The sequence below is a fragment of the Ursus americanus genome, chromosome 12, assembly GCF_024610735.1.
Source record: "Ursus americanus isolate L20-20 chromosome 12, mUrsAme1.1.p, whole genome shotgun sequence".
In the NCBI taxonomy this organism is placed as follows: domain Eukaryota; kingdom Metazoa; phylum Chordata; class Mammalia; order Carnivora; family Ursidae; genus Ursus; species Ursus americanus.
This window is the reverse complement of record NC_142138.1, coordinates 26,076,577-26,096,018: the sequence shown is the minus strand read 5'-3', so window position 1 is coordinate 26,096,018 and position 19,442 is coordinate 26,076,577. Positions and strand designations below refer to the sequence as shown.

Genomic DNA, 19,442 nt, shown 5'->3' with positions numbered 1-19,442 from the left:
CCACAATAGCATCTCTCTCAAGAGTGCCTGGCCCCATTTCATTTGTGATAGTCTGTCTGAGATGTCTACACTCCTTTGACAACAAAAATTATGAGCTTGGATTGTGACCAGTTCATCACAGAACCCTAATTCAGGGCCATCTTTTGTCTGGTGCCCCAAGCCACTACAAAATACCATTGTGCCTAGGAACTTTTTCAACCTAAAAGACAAAACAAAACAATTACAACAACCTTTTCTTTACTGTCCTGAAAGTAGTTCTTCATTCCTCTTTTCGGTGGGATGAGGAGGCAATAATGTTTGTTTAGAAAGCTTATTATTGTGCAGAATAATTTTTCAATACCACACACATACACAAATGCTAGGATTCATCACATGTGAAGTATCATTATAATCTGATAAAAATGCTTCACAATGCAGAAATATTCTAGGAGTTTGGATAGAAGTACAGATATATTTTTCACAAGAAGCAGTTCTAAGTACCTCTGCGTAAGATCATTAATTCTTGGTGCAAAATTTAAGCATAACCTCAGATAACAGAACACCTGTTATTTTGTCATTTGAACACACCATCCTCAGCAATCTTTGACTAAGGCCTCATAAAGAATATTTATGCAACCTCAAATCTACCCAAACTGTTTACATAGACATAGATTGAACAAATTGCTATTGTAACTGTCAGTGAGCATTGTAATTCGGTAGGTAGCTGGTCTGAACCATGGATTGGCAGCTGTTGCTAATAGCAATAGATATAAGAACCATGTCCATCAGGGCGTGCAGACCCTCTGAGAAAGTCTCTCCAGATAAAAAATATTACTAATATTAAGAATTCTAAGAAGCCTCGGAAAGTCAGTGTTGCTTTAAGAAGTACATGTGCAATGTAGATGTCCTTCTTTCGACTTTCATACATCTTCCTGACCTGGAGCTCTCCCCTTGCCCGAAATTTACCATGTGCAATAAGGATACCTCAAACAAATCTTCTAGACCTGTCTTAGACAAACACAAGTTCAGGCACTTAATTTCCATGGAGCAGTTAATTAATGATAAATTATAGTTAATTAATGATACTTTTTTTCTTCCAAAGCATTCAAGCTCAATATGACCAGTCCCTCTCCCAGATTTTCCCAAATAGAGAACATAAAACGCACAGATGACCATAACTTCATAAATGGACAAAGTGGATAGGAAGTTTGTAATCATTCTCATAAGAAATTTAGCACAAAAGCACTTTAATTTCTTGACTCACTGGTATGTTAGCTTTTTTTTATTAACATGGATTTATGTGACCATTGCTTTATATGGGTAAGACTTCATCCAGCAGTTTTATCATCATTTTTTGGATAACAGCTTTATTGAGATATAATTCACATACCATACAGTTTACCCATTGAAAGTGTAAAATTTAATGGTTTTGAGTATATTCATGGAATTGTGCAACCATCAACTCAATCAATTTTAGAACATTTTTATCATCTATAAAAGAAACCCCATACCCTCTACCTGTCATCCCCCAAACCTCCCATCCCTCTCAGCCCTAAGCAACCACTAATCTTTCTGTATATCTCTATATGCCTATTCTGGAAATTTCTTATAAATGGAATCATAAGTTTTTATAATTATTTTTGCTGATTAATTGTATGCAGGTAAATATATGTCATATTCTAAAACATTATTTTGTTTTTCTGAGCCACATATTTACAATGTCATGTACCTACAGTTTGGTAGTACTACAATTACAGCTTGGTTAAAGCTCTGTAAATGAACATATAGTTAAGAATATATCAAATACACTTTGACCAGCCATTGAAATAGGACTTATTTTTTACTTATTGGCTCATTACAGATTCAACAACCTCAATATGACTATAGTTTTTAAAAAACAGATTTTATTTAATAACACATTATTTTAGTAAAGCACGTTTCTCATATTTTCTCTTTGCTTATGAAGTTGTTTTAGAATACAGAGAACTTCCATGTTTATTACCAGTAACAACAAACAATTATGTTTGTAGAGAAAGACAGTCTCTCTGTCTCACATGCACACTGGGCTCCAGGAGTCATACTTCTTTATTGCCCGGGGAAGTTGTTAGGCAGTGATTGGTGTCCACTTTGAAGATTCCTTGAAAGCAACAGCGAAAACATATGTTCCATTTGGACTACTGCTATGGACTCCTAATTTATCCCCACAGCCTCCCACACTGCCTCATCGTAATCTACTCTGTACCACAAATGGCCCCTGTGATATATTTAAAACTGGTTACTTCTCTGCTCAAAGCCATCCAATAGCTTCCTGTCTCACTAAAAATAAAATCCAAAGTCCCCACGGTGGCCTGTATGATATCGTCCCCAGTTCTATAGCCTCATCTCTTACAGTCCCTCTCTCACGGGACTCTCCCACCGGACGCCAGCCATGCTGATTTTATTGCTGTTTTTCAACATACCAGGTGTGCTCCTGCCTTGGGACCTCAGTGCTAACTGGTTCCTCTGCTTAATACAATTTTGTATGGATCATTTTGTTACTTTATTCAAATCTCTAGACAAAAGTCTCCAAATTCTTTTTTTTCTCTCTTTTTTTTTTTTTTTTTTTGAGAGAGAGAGATTGAGAGTGAGTGAGAGAGTGCAAGCCAGGCAGGGAGTGCAGAGAGAGAAAGAGAGAGAGAGAGAATCCCAAGCAGGCTCCATGCTCAGCACGGGGCTGGACACAGGGCTCAATCCCAGGACCGTGAGATCACGACCTGAGCTGAAACAGAATCAGATATTTAACCCGCTGAGCCACCCAGGTGCCCTAAAAGTCTCCAAATCCTTAACCGTACATAAAAGAGCACCCTACTCTTCCATCACTTTCTATTCCCTTATCCTATTTTATCTTCTTGACACTTATGACCACCTGATGGTCAGTTGATGGTTTATTTTTTCCTCCATTTCCCTGCCCTAATAATGTAAGTTCCCTGAGAGCAAGAAACTTGTTCGTTCACTGTTGTTTCCCTAGTTCCTGCGTAGCACTTGTATGATAGTGGGTATTTAATAAATGTCTGTTGAGTGAATGGGTGAATGAGTGAAAGAAAAGAAATATTGATCCTCTTCCCTTCAGATAAAATACCTCCAAAATAGAAGTGTGGAATTTCTATAGACTATTTTATTTTTTCCAAGTACAATTCAAAATTATTAACTCTGTTTTTAGGGATACAAATTAGCCTTTAGCCCTAACATTATTTCTGACATCGTATAATATGAGTAGAATCCTAGATGGATTCAGTTAGGTAAAAAGAATGCCTGATTTGACTTTGACCTAAAAACGACTTTGAAAGACTCAAAAGATAAGGGAGTTTTTCTATTCAGACAAGCTAACTATAAACCTGGTTTTAGAGCTGACATTTTATAGTCACTAGGTGAAATATTAGAAGAAATGAAGAAGCTTGATCACCAACGTTGTGCCATCAGGTTCCGCATAGACCCTCTTTCATCTCTTCTCTTTCCATCAGTGCATGTTTCACTGGAAAAGTTGGAAACTTATAACCATTTTTTACTTAATCCAAACTGCACTTTTTGTGTATTTTAACATTAAATAGGCTGAATTCATGATTTATGGCTGCATCATATTTTCGTATGCATTTTTATTTGCTTTCAAATCAGTATTTGTGGGTTTTGAATACAGCTAAACAATGTCAGGGAATATGTATTTATTGCCAGATCACAAAAAAATAATCGCGCCTATTTTTATTCTTATATGGAGAGTCAAAGCTATAAAAAAAACTATAAGACACACCATTTCTGAAAATTCCGTAAAATGTGTAAATTACACACTTTGTGTATTACCAAGCTACAATTTGGATGTTTTATAAGTAACTCTGTGCTGTAAGTACTTTGGCACATCTGGATAATCTAACGTTTTAGAGTGAAAAAACAGTATGACTGCTTTAACTACAAGAAATTCAATTCCATTTTTAAGAATCTAAAACATGAAATTTAATTCTAAATAAACACGAAAAAGAAGGCACATTATATTTCCCAGTCACCTAGTTGATCCCTAAGACAAAAGAACAGAGAGAGCTACAGAGGAAGGGTATCTTAGGGCAAAACCCAGGAGAAGGAGCCAGGTCAGAAAAGGAGCTAAGGTCCAAATGAGACCAAAGAGCCAGAAGCAATGAGGAAACATGCCTTCAAACCTGGAATCAGAAGCTGCAATGGCCAAAGTTTGCCAGAGATGCCAAAGAAACGGCAGTTTAGAGATGAGTTGCCCAAGCAGTTTGGAAGGACATTGTCTTCTTTAGGTACGGTGGTGGGAGGCCATGAACAGGGGGACTTGGCATTTGTGGAACATTCACTTGCGCATTTGCTTTACCTGTCCTACCAGGTAATTAATTAGCACCCTGGGAAAGGAGACCAGGCTGGCAAAGAGCCTCGAACATATAGTAGGCACTCAACGCACATTGTAGAATAAGAAGTATAAGCTATCCTTCTCCCTACCCCCAACCGCCAGGGAATGCTTCATAAATTAAGCAAGGGTAACCCACAGGTATATTTTCACTTTAAAACAAAAAACATCTCTAAGTTATTTCTCTTACAGAATCACTTCAGACTGAAAGCAAACACAAAGTTTCCATATGAAGAATATTTGGGGAAAGTTTTAAGTATTTCAAAACAGTGGTTTTTAAAATGGAAGAGCCTTCTCAACCATACCATAGTATGTCATCCCTACCACGATGTTATAATTGCCGCCATTTGTTTGGCTGCAGAATAATGAGGTATGGATGGGTCTAGAACTGACTAGAGAGCTCCCGGAGCGAGAACAAAATGGTATGCACTGTATAGTAGACCTAACAGATGGGAAAAATCTCCAATGGCTGGCTCTCTGGACAGAATGCCTCAGAGGCCACCGGCTCCGGGTGATTTGGCTCAGGCTATTAACAAAAAAGAATTTTTTCTTTGACAGTCTTTCATCAATAAGGATTTTATTGTGCAATCCACTGGGCATTTGAATTAAAAATGAAATACAATGTAGGATTTTCTTAATCTTTTGGACCTTTTTTTGGCTTTAATTTTACCTTAAAAATAAGAAAAACTGCTATGGTGTGTAACAATGTTTATTACTGACTTGTAAAAAAATTCATTTAAATACTGAGTGGTATTTTGTTCCTTCTTTAGAAATAGATTTTTCACTGAATCTAAGTTCATTGAAAATAACATGGCCATGTTTGCCAGTATCAGCTGTCTAGTCAATGTGGTTTATGAAAAAAATTCTAAAATTACCCAAATGTTATGCCTTAATTATAAAACTAAAACTTATGTGTTGATCGTGCCAAGGTTTCTCCTTACTTCACACAGGCTTGTTTGTGAAAGGGAAATCTTAAAAAAAAAAGTCTTTATCACTTACAGGCGCTAAAGATTTTTAAGTAAGCTTTTCCTTTGTTTCTTATTAGAGAAACTCCTGATGTTTTGTTTGTTTTTAATGGCCAATCTTCTAAAATTTTTTAACCTTTGTAATTTCTGCTTATCTCTGAAGGGCCCGATAGTAAAGTGGTTTAGAGCAAAGATCTTTAAACTACAGAGACTGGATTAAAGCAGATCTCTAACCCTGACATGTATCAGTTTTTCCCCCTATATAAAATGGGGAAAATAATATAGACTATTATGAGGAGTAAATAAATTTATATATACAATGTTTTTAGAATAATACTTAAAAGTAATAGGTCTAGATAATAATCAGCTATTCTTCTTAATATTTTGTTCTAAGTCCCAAGGTCCCCAAACATACAAATTATTCCTTCTCCTCTAACTCTGTCGTTCGCTGGTAGCACATAGACATGATGTCCCCAGCATTTGAAATTATCAGGGCTTGTACTCAGTGCCTTAACACTAGAGCAGCAATATAGGTATTTAATTAAGACAAGTCTTTTATTTTTGGGATGTTTTGGTTTGAACATTGTTACTACACGTGTGCACTTTAGGATGGGACCTAACACAGACTGCCGCAACAGCAAGCATGAAAACTTGCCCCCCATTGGCTAAACATGCACCTTGCTCAAGGTCACCTTGGCGGAAGGGCCAGCACCAGGAGCTTGAAAATACAAGAGGGTACTTGGGGTCCCTTGGAGCATTATCCTGCAAACGTGTATGTGGGGCTGCCCTCCTCCCCACCCATAATGAAAATTCTCAGTCTCCTTTTGCCCTTTCAATAAGTGTCTAGATGATTTTCTGAGCCGTTGGTATGTATGAGGAGTGTCTGTGTGTGTGTGTTGTCAGTCTCTCTGTGTGTTCTTACGCATGGCTGCATGGTTCCCTTTGAGCACATCTTTCATTATTCATCCTACCATCTTTGTTGGCCATTTTGTTTGTACAGCTCCTAGCACATCCAAGTGCAGCATTCTCGGTCTTTCTTTACTCTCTTCGTGTCATTGTCTGAGTTTATTACTTAATGTTCTAGAATGTTCGAATTCAGATGGAGTGTTGACTTATTTTATAGTTAATACAATTCCTTAATATAAAACCAAAATTTATATTTTATTGCTTACTGAAGTTATTGATAGATCTTATTTTCTCAACATTTAACTCTGTTAGAACTGGAAATAGAGTTTTGTTTTCATTATCCTCATTTTTAAAAAGTGCAGGAAATACTGTACATTTTTATTAACTAAGACATAGCAATTTATTTTTTTAAAGATTTATTTATTTATTTCAGAGAGAGAGAGAGCATGAGCGGGAGGGGCAGAGGGAGAGAGAATCCCAAGCAGACTCCACGCTGAACGCGGAGTCTGACATGAGGCTCAATCTCACAACCATGAGCTCATGACCTAAAATCAAGAGTTGGACTAAAACATAGCAATTTAAATATCTTTTAACATATTGATTTATTGCCCTTGGCCAACTCTTCACAGAAAAAGTAAAGGATTTCCTTCCTTGCTCCAGACACAAAGTGAGAGATTACTGATGAAAGACTACATAAGATTAGACATATATTTACCACAAAATTAAGCGATAGGAATGCAACTAAATGCAAATCCACGATATGAATGAACTTAACCATTAACCTTCACATCAAAGGATTTTCTCCTTCAGAGCAAAGAAAGAATGAGGACAGTCCATTCTGTTGGCCACTGACTTCAGATGCTTGTGCCATCTGGCTCATGGGCTTTGTCTTCTTACACACAGGCAGAGCACATCGCAGTTCAGGGGCTTCTGTGTCTGTGAGGAAGACAATCTTTGAGTCTCGGCCAGATAAATACCCACCTACTTGCATGTGCAAATTCTGTGCCTTTGCAGCCTCAAAGCTGGGCATACAGGTGCAGGCGTTTTTAGGTGAGCAAACAAAGTATACACCAATTATTCAGGAAATGAACCTAAATAGGCTTAAAGGAGAGAGGGTAAGAACTGATGCAAACTAAGGACTAGATGAAGAACTTCAACATGGCTGCCTTTCTCCTGCTTCCTGCTCCTCACTGGCATTTCTTTGATACGTGATTTTCAAAGCAGGTGTTATTCTTATTGCAATCACATTGTCACACTCCATTATGAGGAAGCAATTAAGCCCATAATAAGTTAAGAGGTGATGTTTTGTATTTTTTTTAGATCTCACACAACTGTTGATTTGTTAGCTTTTGAAAACAGATAGGAATTTTTCAATTACATCCTGCAAAATACCTTTTTTCATTCTGAGTGTTTGAAAAGCAAATGTATCTTGGATCCAGTGCTTTTGTGTTTACAAATCTGGATATGATTTAGTAAGCTTTAAAGAGATAGCAAACGCATGGTAAGGAAATCAGATTTACATAATTTTCTGCTTGCTTACAGAACACAGCAGTTGAGATTATCTTTTACATTTGGGAAGACTGTTTTAATATGATAAGATGAAATACCACCTACAGAACACTTGATCTTGCTAGTTTGACTTCTTAAAATAAATTATGGGCTGATTTGTCATAGTGACTTTTAACATAAATTGCTATTATAATCTAAAGCAGCAATTCTAAAGGAGACTGCTTTTTCACTTCATCTACATAAAAAGATTTAGGTTATTTCTACATTTATTCTTTCCTCCCAGCAATTTATTTGCTGTAACTTTACATGGCAGGAACAACAAAAATCCATGCTTTGTTCATTCCATCCATTCTTCTATTCATACACGATAAGTAGCAAATCGCAGCTTAAGTGGAGAAACGGCACAGGTAAAAAGTATGTTGCCTTTACCTTTTGTATATAAAAAAGCGTTTTTTTAGGGGAGCATGTGTGTGCCTTCTTCCCCACTGGAAACAATGAGATTGTAAACTCTGGGGAAATAAGATGAGCCCATGGCTTTACTCTTTATCTTCAACACATTTATTCACTTATTTATCCATTCATTTGTTTATTTATTTAGGTATTCTTGCAGCTTCAATAGCTACTGGAAATGATGAGTGTTCTAGTCCAAACATCTTTCCGCTGTAGGAGTGTGAATTGCTAGAGAAAGAGGAGGTTACACTAAACCAAAGGACTCTGAAGTCAGACCCTCTTATGCAATCAGGAGCCTCTGGGGAATGTTTGATGTTTTTCATCCTGATTTTTGCTTTATGTTTTGTGAGCATTATGCTTGACTAAGCTTTCCGTCACTGTCTCTAAATTCTATTTGTCTAAATTTGCCACGGTGCCTATTTTCTGTAGCATCTGTATTCATTATTTGACCACAAAGGAGTCAGAAAATAAGCATGGTTATGTGCTTACTAGGATTAGTTATTCATTGATAAGTGTTCAGATTTAGGCATTTTACATTTAAACAGTGGGAGGGGGGAAGTGCTCGCAGGGCTTCTGGTCAAGCTTTTTTTCTGTACTGTGGATAGAGATTACACATATGTACATATTATCTCATTCAAGGCTCAGCATGAATTGGAGTAATCTTGGATTTATAAGTAGCTCATGATTATTTCCTTTCAACTGAAAGGAACAATAGTGCTGACCGCCTGGAGTCTCTGATTGGAGGCTTTGTTTTTATTGTTTGCAAAGGTGAGGAAAGGTTTGTATAAAACGCGGAGAACAGACGTAGCGTAGGATTGTAGAATGTCATCTAAACAAGAACTTCAAGTAAAGACAAACACATAGGTTCAAAAAAAGATTTATTTGAAATTATAGGAGAAATTCCGCCCTGCCAAACCTTCCTGTGCTGTATGCCTCCCTGCTCCAGGAGGAACTCAACATGCCGTGAAACACCCTCTTGGAACTAAGAGCTCTTCCACGTGCTGCGCATTTGGTGCTTAGTCGTTTCACCTTGACCGGTCTTTGGTCTTCCGTCTCTCATTTGTGCCTCTTTAACCCTGGCATTGCTCCCAACAGTTTATGTGATGTGTCCCCGTATGAAAGGAAATCACTGATTGCAGTCATTTTCTATGGCTATGAAACAACTGCCACAAATGGTTTAGAGCAACACTTGTTAGCTCACAGTTCTGTCGGTCTGAAGTTCAGTGTGGCTTAAGGGGATTCGCTGCGTATGATCTCGCGAGGCTGAAATCAAGGTGTCTATAAGCTCTATGGAAGAACCCACTTCAGGTTCATTCAGGCTATTATCAGGATTCAGTTCCTTGTGGTTTTAAGACTGAAATCCTCATTTTCTTACTGGCTGTCGGACAGAGGCTGCTTACTGCTTCTAATGGTCACTTGCATTCCTCAACACATAGGCTCTTCTGTCCTCAAGCGGGCCGGTCCCCTTCTGGGTCTTAATCTCTGACTTACTCTTTGGCACCAGTGAAGAAAACTGCCTACTTTCAGAGGGACTCATGAGACTAGGTCAGGCCCACCCAGATCATCTGTATATTAAGGTCAACTGACTTTAATTACATCTGCAAAATTCTTTCACAGCAATGCCTAGATTAGTGTCTGATCCACTAGGGCACGGGAATCTTGGGAGATGGGGGAGTGCCCGTAACACTCAGGCAGTTCTGCCCACAGTGTATACTACAGAACTATTTCATAAATGAATCCACAAATGCATGAATCAATAAATGATAAAAGAGACACTTTTAGAAGTCCGATATCTCACCTTGCCAATCACGAATAGATAAAACTGAACTTCCAGGTGAATAGAATTTTATTTCACCAAAGTAAGTTATTTTGGGCCATTTACACTTTATCTAATAACCATGATTGAGCTGATGGAGCACCTGAAGACATTTCATTCTTTGTTTAACAAATGACAACTTTAAGAGGCCTTGTTTTTCTTTAAAGACCCAATTATCAGCCCTGCGCCCACATTGCTTATGTAAACTGATTTATGCATCACAAAGCCTGGTCGTCAAAGTTATCTCCTTTAGTGCTCACAATAACCCATGGGTATTAATAATCCTGTCCTAGAGATGGAAACAACCAAAGCTCACAGTACTTCAGTATTTTGTTGAAGGTCTTTAATTCTTTGTACTAAAAATTTTCTAAAAGCAATTAACTTTGAAAAAAGGGGGGGGGGGAAGGAGTCATAATGATGTAATTAAAGAATTAAAAAAAACCACTCTGGGCAGTACTTCACATGCCTTGCCCAAATGTTTGATAATTATAATGCAGTTGTTATTCTACTCTATATTTAACGCTGGAAATACATCTTCTCAGGAATTAAAATAGTAAGTTATCTGTGTCAAGTAGAAGAGTCTAGTTTTTCCAGCATTGTCTAACCAGCTGGAAAAGGACCTCTCTCTGTTCTTTACCTACCAGTGAAATGATGAAAAGGTAATATCTTCAAACAAACAACATGCAATTAAATGCCTCTAGTTGGCACCTAAGAAATAGTGACATTTGATTTTCCTTCCAGGGTTTTGTAGTTTCTCCTTATTTAAAAATAACTTTTTCAATCTATTCTTTTCATGATTCAATGATCTGGAGATCAAACCATGTTTATTGACTCGAGGTTTCTTTTCTATAACTTAAACCCAGAAGCAAGTCAATGGCATAAAGTTGAATGCATGAATGAATGAATTGAAAATGAATTAATTGAGTATGCATTTTAGGATGCATACTCAAAGGATATTGGAATTACTAGACGCATATAAGTCAGTAAACATACCTTGGAATAGAAAAGGACTCCAAATGCCCAATATGAAGAAATACACTTGCAAGTCTCCAAAATGAGTATGTTTGTGTTTCTGCTTTTATTTTTATTTTTTTTTTAAGATTTTATTTATTTATTCGACAGAGACAGAGACAGCCAGTGAGAGAGGGAACACAAGCAGGGGGAGTGGGAGAGGAAGAAGCAGGCTCCTAGCGGAGGAGCCTGATGTGGGGCTCGATCCCATAACGCCGGGATCACGCCCTGAGCCGAAGGCAGACGCTTAACTGCTGTGCCACCCAGGTGCCCCTTTGCTTTTATTTTTAATCATGGGGTCTCCCTAGACCACTCTTTCCGCCCAACATTGTTTAGTTTCAATATCTTTTCCAACACACCTTGCTTCTTCTCAGCCACTCCCTTTCACTTACAACATTCTTTTCATAATAAGTCCACATCGTATTTCACTTCATTGTCAGCAAACAATAAAGTAAGGCTTCCCGTGGGTTTTCTATAGCTGCTAAAGCCAGATTTAGTCTGAGGTGGTTTTCATAGTTCTACAAGTGACTTTGAACTTGACTGAGGACCCTGTGCTTAGCATTGAACTGGGAGATTTCACAGGAATCGTCACCTTGTTTCTTATGAAATAAAAATGGCATTATGGCTATCTTAAAGAAGAAAAACAGTCACACAAAAACCATTACGACAAATTGAGGAATATTGAACTAGTCAATTTGTGCATTTCATTGAACATTCTGAACCATACAAATTTGAATGAAGCTTTCAATACACAAATAAGCCAGTTCTATAACAATAGACACTGCCATTGTATTTCAGACATTATGCATAGTGCAACCAGCTGCATCAAAAAGATGGGGGAATTGGGATTTGTTTTCATTGTTAAATTGAAATCCAAAAAAAAATTATTGTTGCTCTGTAATAAACAGGAATGCTGCTTAATGAAAAACTCTATTTGTATTATTGTTGAGTTTCTTGTTCCTAATTCAGACATGAGGATAAAGCTGCTCTGTTACTCTTTATGAGCTGGTAGCTACCATAATGCTTAAACTCAGCAAAGGATCATCTTGTTCATATGTGAAGAATATCAGAAGAACAGTTTAAATAGGATAGACAAGAACTAGTTGAATATAGGAGGAGACTCTGGTAAGATTAGTAGGAACATGCATAGTGCTTATTGCTTACTTTTCATATCCCTTTATCTTCAGGGGGAAAAAGTGTAGCAATGAGATATTAACCTTTAATATCTTTTTCTCTTTTCGTGAAGGGAGAAAATAATCATCTGTCTTTTCTAATTTTAAGATTAAAAGAAGTACGCCCAAGTGCAGTTACATAGCCCAAACTTTTTTGTAAGACATTTTTCTAAGAATACATAAGAAAGAAAATGACTTCATGGTTGCTTTCCTTAAATCTTGCACATAAACTTACAGGGAATTTTAGAAATTCACTTTTGACTGTCAAAATGATGCTAAATTTCCTTTTTAATTGTGATTATTATTAAGTTTAGTGTGAAATGGAAAATGCGTATTAGAACACAGACATTTAAATGTGGCTCTCTGATTTCTAGCAATTCCTCTTAGGTATTACTGTAAGGAAGGTAGAGAAATGTTACTGCAATAAAACCAAATTGACATATTTGTATTTTTGTAGGGGTTTTTTGACACATCTGTTTTTTAACTAGGCTTCAGTCTCTAAGAATGTATGGTTTCCTGAATTCCTTTTTCACTTAAGTTTTCAAGTCCTGACTTCAAGCATAAATATTAAACTGAAGTTGGTCCTTCACATGAAAAAACAAACTGCATTTTATGCAAAGAGGCTAATTTTGCTAATTTTCAGATTTCATGTGTACCTTTGAGAACCTGATGAATCAGGACAGTTTAGAGATATATGCAGAATTTTATAGGTACCTATTGTTTTTTTTTTTTTTAAGATTTTATTTATTCATTTGACAGAGATAGAGACAGCCAGCGAGAGAGGCAACACAAGCAGGGGGAGTGGGAGAGGAAGAAGCAGGCTCCTAGCGGAGGAGCCTGATGTGGGGCTCGATCCCATAACGCTGGGATCACGCCCTGAGCCGAAGGCAGACGCTTAACCGCTGTGCCACCCAGGCGCCCCTATAGGTACCTATTGTTTTGATTCTAGGCAACATTCTCATTCTCCTTGATATAAATTAAAATTAACCATTCATAATAGATTCTAATATGAAAATTATTCAAATATCACTAATTTTTTTTAGATAAAGATCAGTTATTTGAGAGAGAGAGAAAATGAGCAGGGGGAAGGACAGAGGGAGAAACAAACTCCCCTCTGAGCAGGGAGCCCAAAGCAAGGCCCAATCCCAGGATCCTGAGATCATGACCTGAGCCAAAGGTAGCTGCTTAACCAACTGAGCCACTCAGGTGCCCCTAAATATCATTAATATTTAATCAAGAAATATTATGGGCTTTATGTGCTTGATGCATTAAAAAAAGTCGTGAGTACATTATGAGATGCACATAAAACATACATTGACTATAGATCTTGGGAATTACTTCAAACATTTGATATTTAAAAAAATAATTATCACTTCTAGCAAGTATATAGAAAAAACTCATTTTGTATTTTATTGGTTGAAATGACTAATTAAAGTGGTGTGTAACTGTTGGATAATTTACTAGACTATGAAATTATTTTGATCATATTATATTTAGAAACATTTTAAGATTGTATTTGCTACATTCAATATCAATAAGCAGAGAGAGTTATAGAAATGTGAAACAAGACACTAAGTAAATTAATGTGGGCAGTGCAGTACGCTGGATAGGACACCAAACTCAAAGTCTGGAAAACTGAATTAATTTTCTGTGTAGGTATTTCCTTTCCAGACTTTAGTCCCTTCTGGCTTTAAAATGGCATAAACCTGAAATGCCTTTCTCTAACTAGATTTCTGATTTGATTATACTTTGACAAAAGAGAATAAAAGTTTCTTTTAACCTTGGAATTCTAATAATATATCAGTTAGTGAAAATCAACCCTTTTCTTCTAGATAGTTTTGTTTCTACTTGACATTAAGTTCCTGTAAGCCAAGGATTACATCTTGTTCATCATACATTCAGCCCTAAGCACAATGTCTAACACATAGTAGGTGCCTAGTAAGCATTTGTTGTATAAAGAATGTGATTACTGTTACAAAAACCAGTTACTCCTAAGTTATTCATTTTCTGACTCAGCTAAGATTAATTTTCTAGCTTGAGGGTTAAATGTATTTATTCTGGCTAAGGATAGTAGAAAATAATGCTGAAGTAGAGGCATCTCTAGCAAACTAAAGTTTTGTCTAATGAAATAACAAGCCTTCTCCTCATGATTTGTGATCAAAGAACTGTGAATATAAAATTATCAGCTGATCGGGGCGCCTGGGTAGCTCAGTCCGTTAAGCATCGGCCTCTTGGTTTCAGCTCAGGTCATAATCTCCTGGGTCACAGGATCCAGTCTCAGGGCTGGCTCTGCACTCAGCAGGGAGTCTGCTTGAAGATCCTTCCCCTCTGCCGCTCTGTATGCATGCACGCTTTGTCTTTCTCAAATAAATAACAATAAATCTTTAAAAAAAAAATTAACAGCTGATAGACTGAAAAACTTACTAATGCAGTCCCAGGAAGCCTTAGTTCAATTACAGTCAAAAACTCTTTTGAACAATAATATAAATGGCTGAATTTATAATATCCATAAAATGAGGCGGAGGTAAGGCATTCCGATGTAACGGTTAAAAGCATTCCCACTGCTGTTTTTAAAATTCCTTTTACTGGTGTCCAGAAAAATTATGAGCAGTATATTCTCTCTATTTTGGGAGAAGAAAGTTACTAAACATCCTTAAAAATCAGTATGAATCCAGATTGCATAATGTGTCCAGTGCTAGCTTCACTATGCAAATGTATTGGTCTTTTTCTCTTTTCACTTTGTGGGACCATCCTTTGGACTAAAATTCCCCAACATCTGACTTTTGCATGCATGTCCCCAAGTTCCTTTCATAGAAGCTGTATTTCTCATTTTCTCACCACACAAGTTGGATCACCTTAGGCAGAAAATGTAGGGCAGGCTGGAGCTTTGAGAAAGGAGCATTTCAAGGTTGTAGGGAGAAGAGTATTTTATAGTTGAAATCATAATAAAAATATAAGAACCATGAGTGCTTTTAAATATTTAAGAAATACAATAGGAGACAGAACTTTCATTAGGCAATGTTGCTGGTGTAGCAGAAACCAAAATGATAATAGTGTAAAACAGTGGGTAATATTCCTGGGATAAAATCTATGAGGAAAAAATCCGATTTAATTAAGATTTTAAGACCCTTTTTTCATTAATAAGGGTATGTGCCTGTTAACAATATAATTAATGCAGACCTCATAAAAGTGATGCAATGGAATTATCAAGAGCCAAGAAGAGTGGAGGCAAAGAGATAGGATAATAATTTACTTTCAATCAATTTATTTATCCAAAACTAATTTATTATACACCTACTATGTGCAGAGCACTGTACACTGGGAGGAGGTATGAAATTGCCCTAGACACGGTATTCATAAACTGTTGTTCTTCTCGTCTTCATACAAGAGTGTTATCTTTGTGTGAATCCTCCCCAAATGAGCCGCTCACTTATAGGTGATTATTTTGGAAAGGAATTTCAAGGAACACTGGTAGGAGATTGGAACAAGTTAAACCAAGAAAGAGGGAAAGCCAGTCCAAGAATGTGTTATTGAGCTGGTCCCTGCTATGGGTCACTAAGCTCCATCCCACTGGGAACCCTGTGAGGAGCCATGTGGAATATATCTCTGAATTGTTTGCCCTGCATGCAGCTGATTGTCATAGCAGCAGCCAAAGTAAAAAGGCAAAGAGAGGATGGAAGGCAAGATACAAAAGGTGTGTGAAACAAATACATTTTGCAAATTTATCTCATGTGGAGATACAAAGAGCAGTTATTTATTAAGCCCTTATTATGTGTGGTCATTGTGCTAGCCACTGGGGAAGGGAAAAAGAGAAGTAAAGAAAGATGAAAAATCAAGGTCCCTGTTCTTTAGAAACTCACAGTTGAGGCAAGGAGGCAAGTCAGTGAACAAGGCAGTGAGAGAGGAGTTTGAATTGCAGTTGAGCCTCAAGGGAGGGAGCAAGTACTGGTTAAAAGGGCCAAATATGTTATCACAGAAGTAACCTTTGAACTAAGTCCTTAAGGAGAAATAAAAGTATGTCAAGTGGAGCCTGGAAATTTGGGAGTAAGGGGAAGGTGATTCCAAGTAGAAGAAATATGGATCGCAAGCCAGGGGGGTTCAAGAGTGTGTTTTGTTCAGAGCACTGTGATCTACTTAGAGGACTTACATACCAAGACTGTAGTCCATACAGAACAGTATATCAAGTATAGTAAGTGCTCTGTATCTGTAGGTACTCAAGCGTCACTTGTGTAACGAGTGAATTTTCTGATCTGCATTCTTTGTTTTTGTTTTTTTTTTTAAAGATTTTATTTATTTATTTGACAGAGTGAGAAAGACAGCCAGCGAGAGAGGGAACACAAGCAGGGGGAGTGGAAGAGGAAGAAGCAGGCTTCCAGCGGAGGAGCCTGACGTGGGGCTCGATCCCGTAACTGGGATCACACCCTGAGCCGAAGGCAGATGCTTAACCGCTGTGCCACCCAGGCGCCCCCTGATCTGCATTCTTTGAGTTGTCCTTTCGGAGGAGCATATTGTTGGCGTGGTTGTTATTGTTTCAAATGTATAGGATTTTGAGGTACACACAATCTTATTCCAGCAATGGCTATATCTTCTTGGGCCAAAGGAAAGGGCTTACACTGGCCCTTATTGTATAAATACTAATACGTCTTAAAGGCTACTATTCAACGAACACTTAAATGAGCACTGTGCTAAGCATTTTACTCAGCTCATCTCTTTATCCAAACAACACTACCAGGAAGACAAAACCAAGGCATAGATGTGCTAAGCTAATACATGGTGTGCTTGATTGTTGCAAATACTGTGTCCATCTAAAACTAGCACATTTAACTAGAAGTCACAGACAAGAGCAATTCCTCAACAGTTCTCTTGGAGCGTGTGTGTGTAACTCTGTATGTTTACGGTATGAGGTCTTCAGAGAGGTCTAAGAATACACGATTCTTTTCAGTAAAATAGACCCAATCTTCCTCTGCAGTGGTAGTCAGTGTTTCCAAATCCTGAATTCTTGACCGATGATACGATCTTCCCTATAGCGCTCCTTACTTTTTCTTGAGCTTTATAGTAAAAGCTCTTTAAACTACAGCAATTAGAACAATTCATCTATAGTTCTCTGTAATAAATATTTTGAGAGTGTCAACTACTTGATCAAATGCTGTAACACAAAAGGAAATTAAATATGATCCTTGTTTTTAGGAGACTTAGACTCTTTTGAAATTGATGGACATGAAGTGATAAAGTATAAGTAAAAGCAAATGGCCTTTGGAGAAAAAGGAATTGACAGATTAATTCCAACTACAGTTAGGTAGTAATTCAGGGATTCTGCATGAAAACAGAAGCACAGTGAATCAGCATTATCTCAGTTTTGGTCTCATTTTTACCTCTAACTTCACCATATCATTCATCTCCACCAGCCTCATCTCCTCGTCTCTACCACTAAAGGGTTGCACAAGAATACCCCAATATCCCTTAGAGTTCTGATAGGTCCTGACTTGATGAGCGGGTTGCATTTGAGCTGGGCACTGAAAGAGGGGCACCGTCCTAACATGCAGAGATGCAGAAAGCCATCCCAGATGAAGGCAGAGTGTGAGCAAATACACAAAGGCAGCAAAGACGCGGACATGGCCTGCGAATGAAGAACACTTCCTGCCTCGTGTGACCAGCGCAGCCCAAGTCAGACAGCAGCCAGGGTAGGACTGGAAAGGTAGCTTCAGGAAAGTTTACCAAGGGTCTTGAATTCTATTCAAAGTCATTGGGATTTAATAAAGTCTTTTAAATAACCAAAATACAATGGTAATGATTAGAGAATCATTGAGAATAACTGAAAATCAATCTGTAGCATAACAAGTGGAATAATTTTAGTAAATCAGAACTACAGGGCCAGATAATCACTGACCTTTATTGCATTTGAAAAGCTAAGGGAAAAAATTGGAAGGTAAATGTAATATTCCAAAAAATGGAAAAGATAATCAAACCTTATGAAATTCTTGATCCTTAATGCTGAAAGAGCCATGTTGTAGGATAGCAAAAGGAGCTGCTTTAGGATAATGTTCCTAACACAAAAGAGGTAAAAAAATAAAATTGAAAAAACAAGACAATCCAATCACTAAAGCTCCAAGTTTAAACACTTAATATAAACACTCAAATAATGTTACACCCACATGACCACACATATAAAAATCTTAAAAACTCATTCAACTTGCAAAAATTTTTACCGGTTTGCAATTTCTCCCACTTTTTACCACATGAGCAATGTCACATTGATGATACAGCTGATGGCAGTGACTATTAGTGACCTTAAGAACACAGCTGGGTTTCTATTTTTATTTCTGTAAAACCCTCTTTTCTTCCGCTAAATGATGCCTTAAAGGCCCAAACTAAAATCTATGTAGCCAAGGCAATTTGTATCGTATGTTTGTATATACATTTCACACAACAAAGCCAGCTTTGGAAACACACATACACACTCCCACACACATACACACACATACTCCAAAATATATAATGATACTTATATAGAAACCTGTTTTCAAACCAACCAAGAATAAATAACTAGGCTTTGCCCAAGTTCAAAGAAGCATTTAGGGCTATGCAAAATTACCTCTCTTGGCAACATACTTCAAAACAGGGCTACTATAGAGTCATGTAAATCACTTCTGATCTGCTAAAAATGGAGGAAACAAAAAAATCCACACATTTAGAAGATATTGATGAACAATTCAGGCTCTGAAGCTTTTTTCAATGACTATGAAGGATGGAAAAAAGGCCGTAGAATTTGTGTCTATTTGGGTGATTGCTTACTTATTCTCCTTAGCTCAAATTAGAGGTAATAGTCTTGGAGAGTTTCATCTGGCTATTTGCAGATATCTGAATATGGGTAATAACAGAGACAAACATATTTTTAAAATTCCTAATGTAGTTGACGCCGAGTAAATAGGATTGTAGACTGTGAACTTTGGCCAAACAGCTATTCAGCAAGCAGAAAAGGATTCAAGGATGGTGGTCTGCCAGAGAATTAGCTTAGTAGTCGCTAAGAACAAGCTGGCAGGGAAATACCATGAGTCAGAAAAGAAAGGAATCATGTGATTTCTCTAGCCATTCTCCTCATTGTTCATAATATAAAATAAAGATACTTTCTGTGAAAACAACTATTTTACATTTTTCTGTTTGTGAAGGCTCTTGTCTGTAAAAGATGTTGGAACTTCCTGAAGATAGGCATTCAGTGTTTGAGCAAATGAAAAAATAAAAAT

The 19,442-nt window shown here is 37.3% G+C and overlaps 1 protein-coding gene across 1 annotated transcript in view; it reads left to right on the top strand.

Moving 5' to 3' along the window:
• The window catches only part of NEGR1 (neuronal growth regulator 1), an 812,346-nt gene that overhangs the window by 781,745 nt on the left and 11,159 nt on the right, over nucleotides 1-19,442 (top strand). The gene's annotated exons all lie outside the window — the stretch shown is intronic.